Source organism: Microtus ochrogaster, unplaced genomic scaffold, assembly GCF_000317375.1.
Source record: "Microtus ochrogaster isolate Prairie Vole_2 unplaced genomic scaffold, MicOch1.0 UNK13, whole genome shotgun sequence".
In the NCBI taxonomy this organism is placed as follows: Eukaryota; Metazoa; Chordata; class Mammalia; order Rodentia; family Cricetidae; genus Microtus; species Microtus ochrogaster.
In genome coordinates this window covers 8,204,371-8,214,535 of record NW_004949111.1, presented here as the reverse complement: position 1 = coordinate 8,214,535, position 10,165 = coordinate 8,204,371, and the positions used below count along the sequence as shown (strand labels likewise).

Here is a 10,165-nt window from a genome sequence, read left to right as displayed (position 1 = left end):
TTTGTATATTTTAAAGATCAGACCTCTGTATGATGTGGACTTGTTGAAGATTTTTCCCATTCTGTAACCTGTCGTTTTGTCTTGTTGACTGTGTCCTTTGCTTTACAGAAGCTTTTCAGTTTCAGAAGGTCCCATTTATTAATTGTTTCTCTCAGTGTCTGTGCTACTGGGTTATAATTAGGAAGAAGTCTCCCGTGCCAATACATTCAAGTGTACCTCCCACTTTCTCTTTTATGAGGTTCAGTGTGTCTGGCTCTATGAGGAGGTCTTTGATCCATTTGAACTTGAGTTTTTGTGCATGGTGATAGATACAGATGTATGTTCATTCTTCTTCTACATGGTAATATCCAGTTATGGCAGCTCCATTTGATAATATGCTTTCTTTTTTCCATTTGATATTTTTTGCTTCTTTGTCAAAAATCAGGCGTTCAAAGGTGTGTGGATTCATATCCAGGTCTTCGATTTGGTTCCATTGGTCCCCTTGTCTGTTTTTATGCCAATACCAGGCTGTTTTCAGTACTGTAGCTCTGTAGTAGAGTTTGAAGTCAGGGATTGTGATGCCTCCAGAAGTTCTCTTATTGAACAGGATTGTTTTGGCTATCCTGATTTTTTTGCTTTCCTATATGAAGTTGAGTACTGTTCTTTTGAGGTCTGTGAAGAATTTTGCTGGAATTTAGTTGGGCATTGCATTGAATCTGTAGATTACTTTTGGGAAGATTGACATTTTTACTATGTTAGTTCTACCTACCCAAGAGTATGGCAAATCTTTCCACTTTCTGGTGTCTTCTTTAATTTCTTTCTTCAAAGATTTCAAGTTCTTGTCATACATGTCTTCCACTTGTTTGGTTAGAGTTACTCCAAGATATTTTGTGATATTTGTGGCTATTGTGATGGGTGTTGTTTCTATAATTCCTTTCCCAGCCTTTTTATCATCTGTGTACAGGAGGGCTACTGATTTTTTTTTAACCGAACTTGCCTCAAGTTTATTTGTAAAAACAGCATAAGGTCCTGAACATCTGCAAATACTGTGTAGGTGTTCACACCAGCCCATCTATCTTCACATTGGCAGACTGCGACCTTTTTTATGGGGCCTTCACAGGGGCCTGGGCACCTTTGGGAGCCTGAGCTGCAGCTGAGGCCTCTGCCTTGGCTTGAACCTTGGGCTTTGTTTTTTGGAGCCTAAGACCCCTGGCCATGTAGCTTCTAATCCACTTCCCAAGCTTGGGGTGAGCAATTAAAGCCAGACGGGTGAGTTTGCAGGTGGGGCCCTTTGGCACTTTGGGCTTCACCACCTGGGGCTTCACCAGGGCCTTGATCGCCTCCGCACGTGCACTCATGGCCTTTGCATTATTTGCCTGCATCTTCTTCAGGCCTTTCTTGTGCTTCTTGGCAAAGTGCATGTTCCTCAGGAACTTGGGGTCAACCCCCTTGAGAGATTCGTATCTTTGTGACCAGGGTTTCTTGATGCCATTTCTGTGCCATTTCCGGGACTGGTTGTGTGTGGTGTGGTTCTTGGACTTGGCCATGGCTGGACGGTAATCGGCGGCTCCCGAAGCACCTGCGACCGGAAGAGCTGTTTTTTTTTTTTAGTTAATATATCCTGCTACATTTCTGAAAGTGTTTATTAGTCGTAGAAGTTCCTTGGTAGAATTTTTGGGATCGCTTATGTAAACTATCATATTATCAGCAAACAGTGAGAGTTTGACTTTTTCATTTCAGATTTGTATGCCCTTGATCTACTTTTGTTGTCTTATTGCTCTAGCTAGGACCTCAAGAACTAAATTGAATAGATGTGGAGAGAGTGGACAACCTTGTCTTGTTACTGATTTCAGTGGAATCGCTGGGAGTTTCTCTCCATTTAGTTTGATGTTGGCTGTTGGCTTGCTGTATATTGTCTTAATTATGTTTAGGTATGTTATGTTCCTTGTATCAACGTTCTCTCTAAGACCTTCACCATGAAGGTCATGTCAGAAGCTTTTTCAGCATCTAATGAGATGATCATGTGGTTTTTATTTTTCAGTTTGTTTATATGGTGGCTTATGTTGACAGATTTTCATATGTTTAACCATCTCTGCATCTCTGGGAAGAATCCAAATTGATCATGGTGGATGATGGTTCTGATGTGTTCTTGGATTTGATTTGCCAGTATTTTATTTAGTATTTTTGCATCAATGTTCGTGAATGATATTGGTCTGTAATTCTCTTTCTTGGTTGAGTCTTTGTGCGGTTTTGGTATCAGGGTAACTGTAGCCTCATAAAAAGAGTTTGGCAATGCTCCTTCTGATTCTATTTTCCGCAACAATGTGAGGAACAAAATAGTTCTTCTTTGAAAATCTTGTAGAATTCTGAGCTGAAACCATTTGGTCTTGTGCTTTTTTTGGTTGGGAGACTTTTGATGACTGTTTTTATTTCTTCACCATTTATAGATCTGTTTAATTTGCGTATCTGGTCTTGATTTAATTTTGGTAAGTGATATTTATCCAGAAAGTTGTCCATTTCCTTTAAGTTTTTCAGTTTTGTGGAGTACAGGTTTTCAAAATATGACCTGATGATTCTATGGATTTCCTCCATGTCTGTTGTTATGTCCCCCTTTTCATTTCTGATTTTGTTAATGTAGATATTCTCTCTCTGCCTTTTGGTTAGTTTGGATAAAGGCTTGTCTATTCTGTTGATTTTCTTGAAGAACCAACTCTTTGTCTCATTAATTCTTTGTATTATTTCTTTCGTTTCTATTTTGTTGATTTCAGCTCTCAATTTGATTATTTCCTGCCATCTAGTTTTCTTGGGTGAGTTTGCTTCTGTTTGTCCTAAAGTTTTCAAATGTTCTGTAAATTCGCTAGTGTGTGATTTTTCCAGCTTTTTTATGGAGGCGTTTTGTGCTATGAAGTTTTCTCTTAATACTGTTTTCATTGTGTCCCATAAATTTGGGTATGTTGTGTGGTCATTTTCACTGAATTTTAGGAAGTCTTTAATTTCTCCTTTTATTTCTTCCTTGACCCATTGATGATTCAGGTGAGCATTGTTTAATATCCATGTGTTTGTTGGCTTTATTAAATTAGTATTGCTGTTGTATTCTAGTTTTAAGCCATGGTGATCTGATAAGATAGATGGGTTTATTTCAGTTTTTTTGTATCTGTTGAGGTTTGTTTTGTTACCCAGTATGTGGTCAGTTTTTGAGAAGGTTTCATGAGGTGCTCAGAAGAAGGTATATTCGTTTATGTTTGGATGGAATATTCTACAGGTGTCTATTAAGTCCATTTGAGTCATAACATTTGTTTGTTCCCTTATTTCTCTGTTAATTTTTGATCTGACAAACCTGCCCAGTGATGAGATTGGAGTGTTGAAGTCTCCCACTATTAGTGTGTGGGGATTAATGTATGATTTAAGCTTTAGAAGAGTTTCTTTCACATATGCAGGTACCCTTGTATTTGGGGGCATAGTTGTTCAGTATTGAGATTTCCTCTTGATGGATTTTTCCTGTGACTAATATGAAATGTTCTTCTTTGTCTCTTTTGATTGATTTTAGTTTAATGGATATTTATGTGAGATATTAGGATAGCTAACACCAGCTTGTTTCTTAGGTCAATTTGATTGAAATTTTTCCCAACCCTTTACTCTGAGGTGATGTCTGTCTTTGAGGTTGAGGTGTGTTTCTTGTATGCAGCAGAAGGTGGATTCTGTTTTCGTATCCTGTTATTCTACATCATTTTAAAGCTGAGTTGAGCCCATTTATATTAAGGCATTTTAATGACCAGTGATTGCTATCTCCAGTTAGTTTAGATTTTGTTGTTTGTGATGTTAATTTATGTGTTTTCCCCTTCTTTGGTATTTGCTGCAATGAGATCATCAATTGTCTGTGTTTTTGTTGATGTAGCCAACTTCCTTGGGTTAGAGTTTGACTTCTAGTACTTTATGAAGGGCTGAGTTTGTGGTTAAGTATTGGTTAAATCTGGTTTTGTCATGGAATATTTTTGTTTTGTTCTTTTATGGTGATTGAAAGTTTTCCTGGGTATAGTAGCCTGGATTGGCTTCCGTGGTCTCTTAATGTCTGCATAATGCTTGACCAAGACCTTCCGGCTTTCATTGTCTCCAATGAGAAGTCAGGTGTAATTCTGATAGATCTGCCATTATATGGACTTGACCTTTTTCCTTGGCAGCTCTTAATATTCTTTCTTTATTCTGTATGTTTAGTATTTTGATTATTATGTGGCAAGAGGACTTTTTTTTGATCCAGTCTATTTGGTGTTTTGTAAGCTTCTTGTATCTTCATAGACATATCTTTCTTTAGGGTGGAAAGTTTTCTATGATTTTGTCAAATGTATTTTATGTGCTTTTGAGCTGAACTTCTTCTCCTTCTATACCTATTATCCTTAGGTTTGGTCTTTTCACTGTATCCCGTATTTCCTGGACATTTTATGTTCAGCTTTTGTTAGATTTAATGTTTCCTTTGAATGATGAGTCTATTTCCTCTATTATATCTTCAGCACTTGAGATTCTGTCTTCCATCTCTTGTCTTCTGCTGTTTGTGTTTGCTTTTGTGGTTCCTAATAGTTTTCTCATAATTTCTGATTCTATAATTCTCTTGGCTTGTATTTTCTTTATTGTCTCTATTTCAGTTTTCAAGTCGTGATTAGTTTCTTTCATATATTTGATTTCTTTTTCTTTTTTTTTTTTTTGGTTTTCCTTAAGGAATTTGCTGATGCCTTCAAATTTTTGTTTGTCTTTTTCTCCATTAATTTGAGGGAGTTTCTCATTTCCTCTTTAAGGGCCTCAAACATTCTCCTGAATTAATTTTTAGGTCATTTTCTTCTGCTTAATCTATATTTGGTTGTTTAAGTCTTGCTGTTTTAGGTTCTCTAGATTTTCCTGGTGTTATGTTGCTCTTTTTGGTCTTATGTGTGTTCTTACCTCGTCTACTCATCTTTTCCTCTTATTGGTGTTGTTGGGTCTGTCTGTGACTCTGGTGATTAATATTCTAGGTGCCAGTCAGTCGATCCAAGACTCAGATGGTTGTTCCTCATGGTACAGTCAGTGCCACAGTTCTAGTTACCCCACTGGTAATACTCCTTGTTACTGGAGTTCATTTAGTGCTCCTGGGGTTTGTTGTGCTCCCATGGAATCAACTGCCTCAGGCTTGCTCTGGTTTAGGTTGTAGGGTCAGACCGGTTTCTATAAATGTCTCAGGTCTGGATCTGCTCCTGCAGAGGTCCTTTGCTTGGGGTTGGTCCTCCAAAGGTCTCTGGTTCAGATCTTCTCCCTCAGAGGTCCCAGACTTGGGTCCACCCAGACCCACAGAAGACCTGGCTCAGGTCTACTCCCTCAGAGGTCCTAGGCTCATGCCCAGACCCACAGAGGTCTTGGCTCAGGCCTAGTTCCTCGGAAGTCCCAGATTCATGCCCAGTGATCATGGCTCAGGCCTAGTCCCTCAGAGGTCCCTCAAGTCTGGACCCGCTGAGGTTTCTGGTTCTTAACTCCTCCCTTGATGTCTCAGACTGACTCTCAGACCCAAAGAGATCCTGGCTCAGGCCTATACCCTCAAATGTCCCAGACTCACACCTGGACCCGCAGAGATCTCTGGTTCTTGCCTGTTGCGGGAGGTCCTTCCGCTCCTCCAACCTATAGCCGCTGAGATACCAGCCCATTGGGGCGTGGTCTCTCTCCCTTTAAAAAAGCGGCCACTTCCCTCTCCGCTCTCTCTTCACTTTCTGCTCTGCTGGCGACTAGACTCCCTTCCTGGTTGTGCAGAGGGCTGACGGTGATCTATAAGTTTTTTCCCCTTTAAATAAATACTACCCTATTAATCGTAATTCCAAACTGCTGTGGCATTGTTTGTGACTTACGCCTTCAATTGGCACCCAGGTCATTGGCTCAGTCCTGCTCTTGTGGAGTTCACTGCCTTAGACCTACTCTGGCCTAGGTTGCTGGTTCAGTCCTGCTCTTGTGGCATTCACTGCCTTAGGCCTTCTCTGGCCCTGGGTTGCTGGCTCAGTACTACTGCTGTGAAATATGTTGCCTCAGGCCCACTCCTGCCCAAGGTCATTGACTCAGACCTGCTGCTGTGGAGTCAACTGCCTCAGCCCTGCTCTGGCTTAGGTTGCCAGCTCAGACCTGTTTTTATAAATGTCCCTGGTCTGGATCCACTCCTGTGGAGGTCCCTGTCTTGGAGTTGGTCCTGAAAAAGTCTGTGGTTCTGATCTACTCCCACAGAAGTCCCAGACTCTGGTGCAACCAGTCTTATTAACTCTTATAATTTATATTAGTCCATTATTCTTGTCTATGTTAGCCACATGAGGTGGTACCTTTTATCAGTGAGGCATTTTCATCTTGTTTCCTCTGTGTCTGGGTAAGGACTACAGACTGACTCTTTCCTCTCCCCAGAATTCTTCTGTTCTGGTCATTCTGTCTATACTTCCTGCCTGTCTACTGGCCAATCCATGTTTTATTAAAGAACAAGTAACAAATCTTTACAGGGTACAAGACCATTGTTCCACAGCAGGGATAAGATAGTTGGTATCCGAAATTCACAATATGGTGACTATTAGAAAAGATCCATAACTCATGTAAACAGACACTGCATTTTAATATCCCGACCACACATACCCAAATTATCACACCAAATTTTGTTATTGCCGCACTGTTTGGCTAACAACTCAAGAATATTTCTAGTTAGCTCTTATGTCTTAAATTAACTCAGGTCTATTAATCTATGCATTACCATGAGGCTGTGACTTACTGATAATGTTCTGGCATCTTTCTCCTTCCATGGCTACATGGCATCTCTTTGACTCTCCCTACTCTCTTTTTTATCTCTGTTCATATTTCCTGCCTGACTTTACTCTGATAAGTCATTGGCTGAAACAGCTTTATTCATAAACCAATAAAAACAACACATATACAGAAGGAAAATGAAAATAAAAATGTCTACCAGTAAGATACTCAACAGCAAAGGAGAAATAAGATATGGAAGATTATGTCTTCACCTGTATCAACCCTGAGATTCTGTTGACTATGTAAAGATTAGAGATATTAAATAGTGACCCTTCAAAGTCAAGTGTTCATCACTGAAAAGACTCCAAAAGGAAAAACTGTCTTCCTTCTCTTCTCAATCCCTACTCCCAAATGATGGCAAAGCAGATGATAAGATTCAATTGGACAAATCCACATGGATTACAAAGAGCAAGTGCTTTGTATCAATTTTACAGAGCGAAAATGTCTTTTGTGTATACATAAAATATTGATCAAGTATCAAGTATTGTTTGAACTCACTGAGAAGCCTGCTCTGGAGATAAGATTTGGCCTTACCATTTCAGATTCAGGCATGTTTGTCTCCAAGTATCCTCCAAAATCCCCTGTCCTAAGTCAGAGTGTCTCCCTGGCTCTGTGAGAACAAAAAGAAAGAACAATAAAATACTCAAGAGTTAGGGCACTGTGTGTTTAGGAACAGCTAAGGAGCAAACTACTTTCAACAGAGTTTACTATTGTTTAATCCCATGATATAAAGCTTCCTGCAGTCAAAGCAGCTACTGGGATGTTCATCCTGGGAGAGGACAGAAAAAACTCACTGCCTAAAAATAAAAAAAAAATAAATAATCTTTCAGATTTTTTAAGGTGGAACAAAGCTCTTATTTATTTATTTATTTATTTATTTAAGATTTCTGCCTCCTCCCCGCCACCGCCTCCCAAGTCTTCCTCCCTTGTCATCCCAAAGAGCAATCAGGGTTCCCTGCCCTGTGGGAAGTCCAAGGGCCACCCACCTCCATCCTGGTCTAGTAAGGTGAGCATCCAAACTGCCTAGGCTCCCACAAAGCCAGTATGTGCAGTAGAATCAAAAACCCATTGCCATTGTTCTTAAGTTCTCAGTAGTTCTCATTGTCCGCTATGTTCAGCGAGTCTGGTTTTATACCATGCTTTTTCAGACCCGGGCCAGCTGGCCTTGGTGAGTTCCTGATTGAAAACGATATTTAGAGGGGTTGGAAATATGGCTCAATGATTAACAGCATGTGCTTCTCATACAGAAGGCCAACATTCAGTTCCCAAGACCCATATCTGACAGCTCACAACTTCCTGTAACTCCAGCTGTAAGGAGCTCAAGGTTTCTAACCTCCTAGAAAAATTTAATCACATGTTCATATTCACTCCATCCCTACACAAGTACACATAACTAAAATGCTGCCCAGATATCGGACATCACAGTCTTGGCTCAATTTCAACACAGCAGTACCTATACAGGACCTACAGCTTACAGAGTCAGACTCATTAGTGTTTCAATTTGAATTCATATTGTGGTTAAATCTCTTCTCTCTTTCTTTCTCTAGTGCCCTTTTGACTCTAGTTGCTCAAACAGCTAACAACATGCCTAAAAAACAGATTCTTGGTTCATAACTCTCAAGTCAAATCTTGGAGGAAATAAATAAATAAATAGACAAACAGCAACAAATATACAAAAAAAAAAAAAACCAAAAAACCACACACATCCCATCCAAGGAGGAACCCAGTGGATAGATGCTACTTGAACTGGTAGAGGGATTTTTGACAGGCTTTGATTTGGATGCTACAAATTCCCCCCTGATTTAGCTTTTCCTCATTAACTGACTACAACATATAATACTAAAAACACTTGCTTTAACTCTTCTCCTCTTTGGTTCTAATCAAAGATTTCCTTTCCTTCCTACACCTCATAGCTGCACAAATGGAACTATCGATGCACTTTTAGGGTTTCTTAGACCTAGCGAAGAGTATCCCAGATGCACATTCTATTTTCTTCAGAATTCCCTATATGGCAGGGCTAACTTTTTGAAAGGTGGGGAGACAGAGCTGATGAAACCAGGAAATCAAAACTGGACAGGCAGCTCAGGGCAAGGACTCTTTTTTAAATTAATTAATTAATTAAAAATTTCCACTTCCTCTCCTCCTCCCATTTCCCTCCCCTCCTCCTCCCTCTCCAGTCCTAAGAGAAGTCAGAGTGCCGGGCAGGGACTCTTTATGCAACAGTTCTAGAAACGCCCTTGCTGCTCTGGCCAAAGATACTGAAGTCTGTAACTGAGGATAGGAACTGAATCTCCAGTACAGCCATTAATGTCTTCTGATAAAAAGCTTCACAACTAGGTCTTTAGATTTTCCTGGTATAAATGGGATTTTATGTATACAAATATATACATCTATCTGTCTGTCTGTCTGTCTATCTGTCTATATATTCCCTAATTTTGTACCCTCTCCTGAGTGATTTAGAGTTACCACTTCAGAAGACAAAATATTACAGTAAAGAATAGAATCTATCTCTAGGAGGGAACATGTTGTTTCCTCTGTTAAGAGTTAATACAATTGAGCGGGTCAGTCACCTAGCTAAGGGATCACCTCTTCAAGAAGATGGGTCTATCATAAGCTATACTAAAGAAGTATGAGGAATCATTATTCGTTTAAGGTGATAGTTTACTTTTCTTCCCAAAATTTCAACTCCTGCTGCAGTCATTTTAGTTGCCATGATGTTCTATTGGCTCTGTCCACTTTTCTGAGCCTGAACTAAGAAAGACAGAACACTGTCATTTTCTTCTCTTTTATCTTTATTTCATATGCTGAGCAGAGCCCAGGTATGCTTTATCTGCTGCTCTTTCACTCTTTTTTTATTTCAAATTGTCTCTTACCACATGGCTGATCGTCTACCATGTGGGGGACTTGCATGCCACCTTAATCAAAATGGCATGACTTTCTTTTTCTCTCTTAAGCTCCTATACATGAATATATAAGTTTCTCTCTGAAATTCAACAATAATTAAAGCATATACCAAATCTGTCCTGAGGTTTGTTATCTCAAGTAATGTACTCTGTATTAGCTCTTTGCTTCTCTAGATTGTGGTAGATATACTCCACTTATAAGCCTTGAGAAATGCTGCGCATATGTGCCCATTAGTACAAAAGGAGCATGATTGCTATGGAGTAGCTGCCCATTTCTGGTTAGATTTGAGATTGTTACAAAGAAAGGAATTTCATCCACATCTGATACTATAACACTGGTCTGTCTCATATATGGAGGTCATAGGCCCTAAGGTAGAATGTGTTATTGTTATTTTACTAACTGTTCATGTAGTCAAATCATTTTCTAAATATGCATTTTATGCTGGTAGACATTTTCTAAATATGCATTTTATGCTTGTAGACTGTACTCTCAA

The 10,165-nt window shown here is 39.5% G+C and overlaps 1 pseudogene; it reads right to left on the bottom strand.

Moving 5' to 3' along the window:
• Positions 1-955: 955 nt before the first annotated feature.
• On the bottom strand, positions 956-1,568 carry LOC101994244 (annotated as a pseudogene).
• Positions 1,569-10,165: the final 8,597 nt, after the last annotated feature.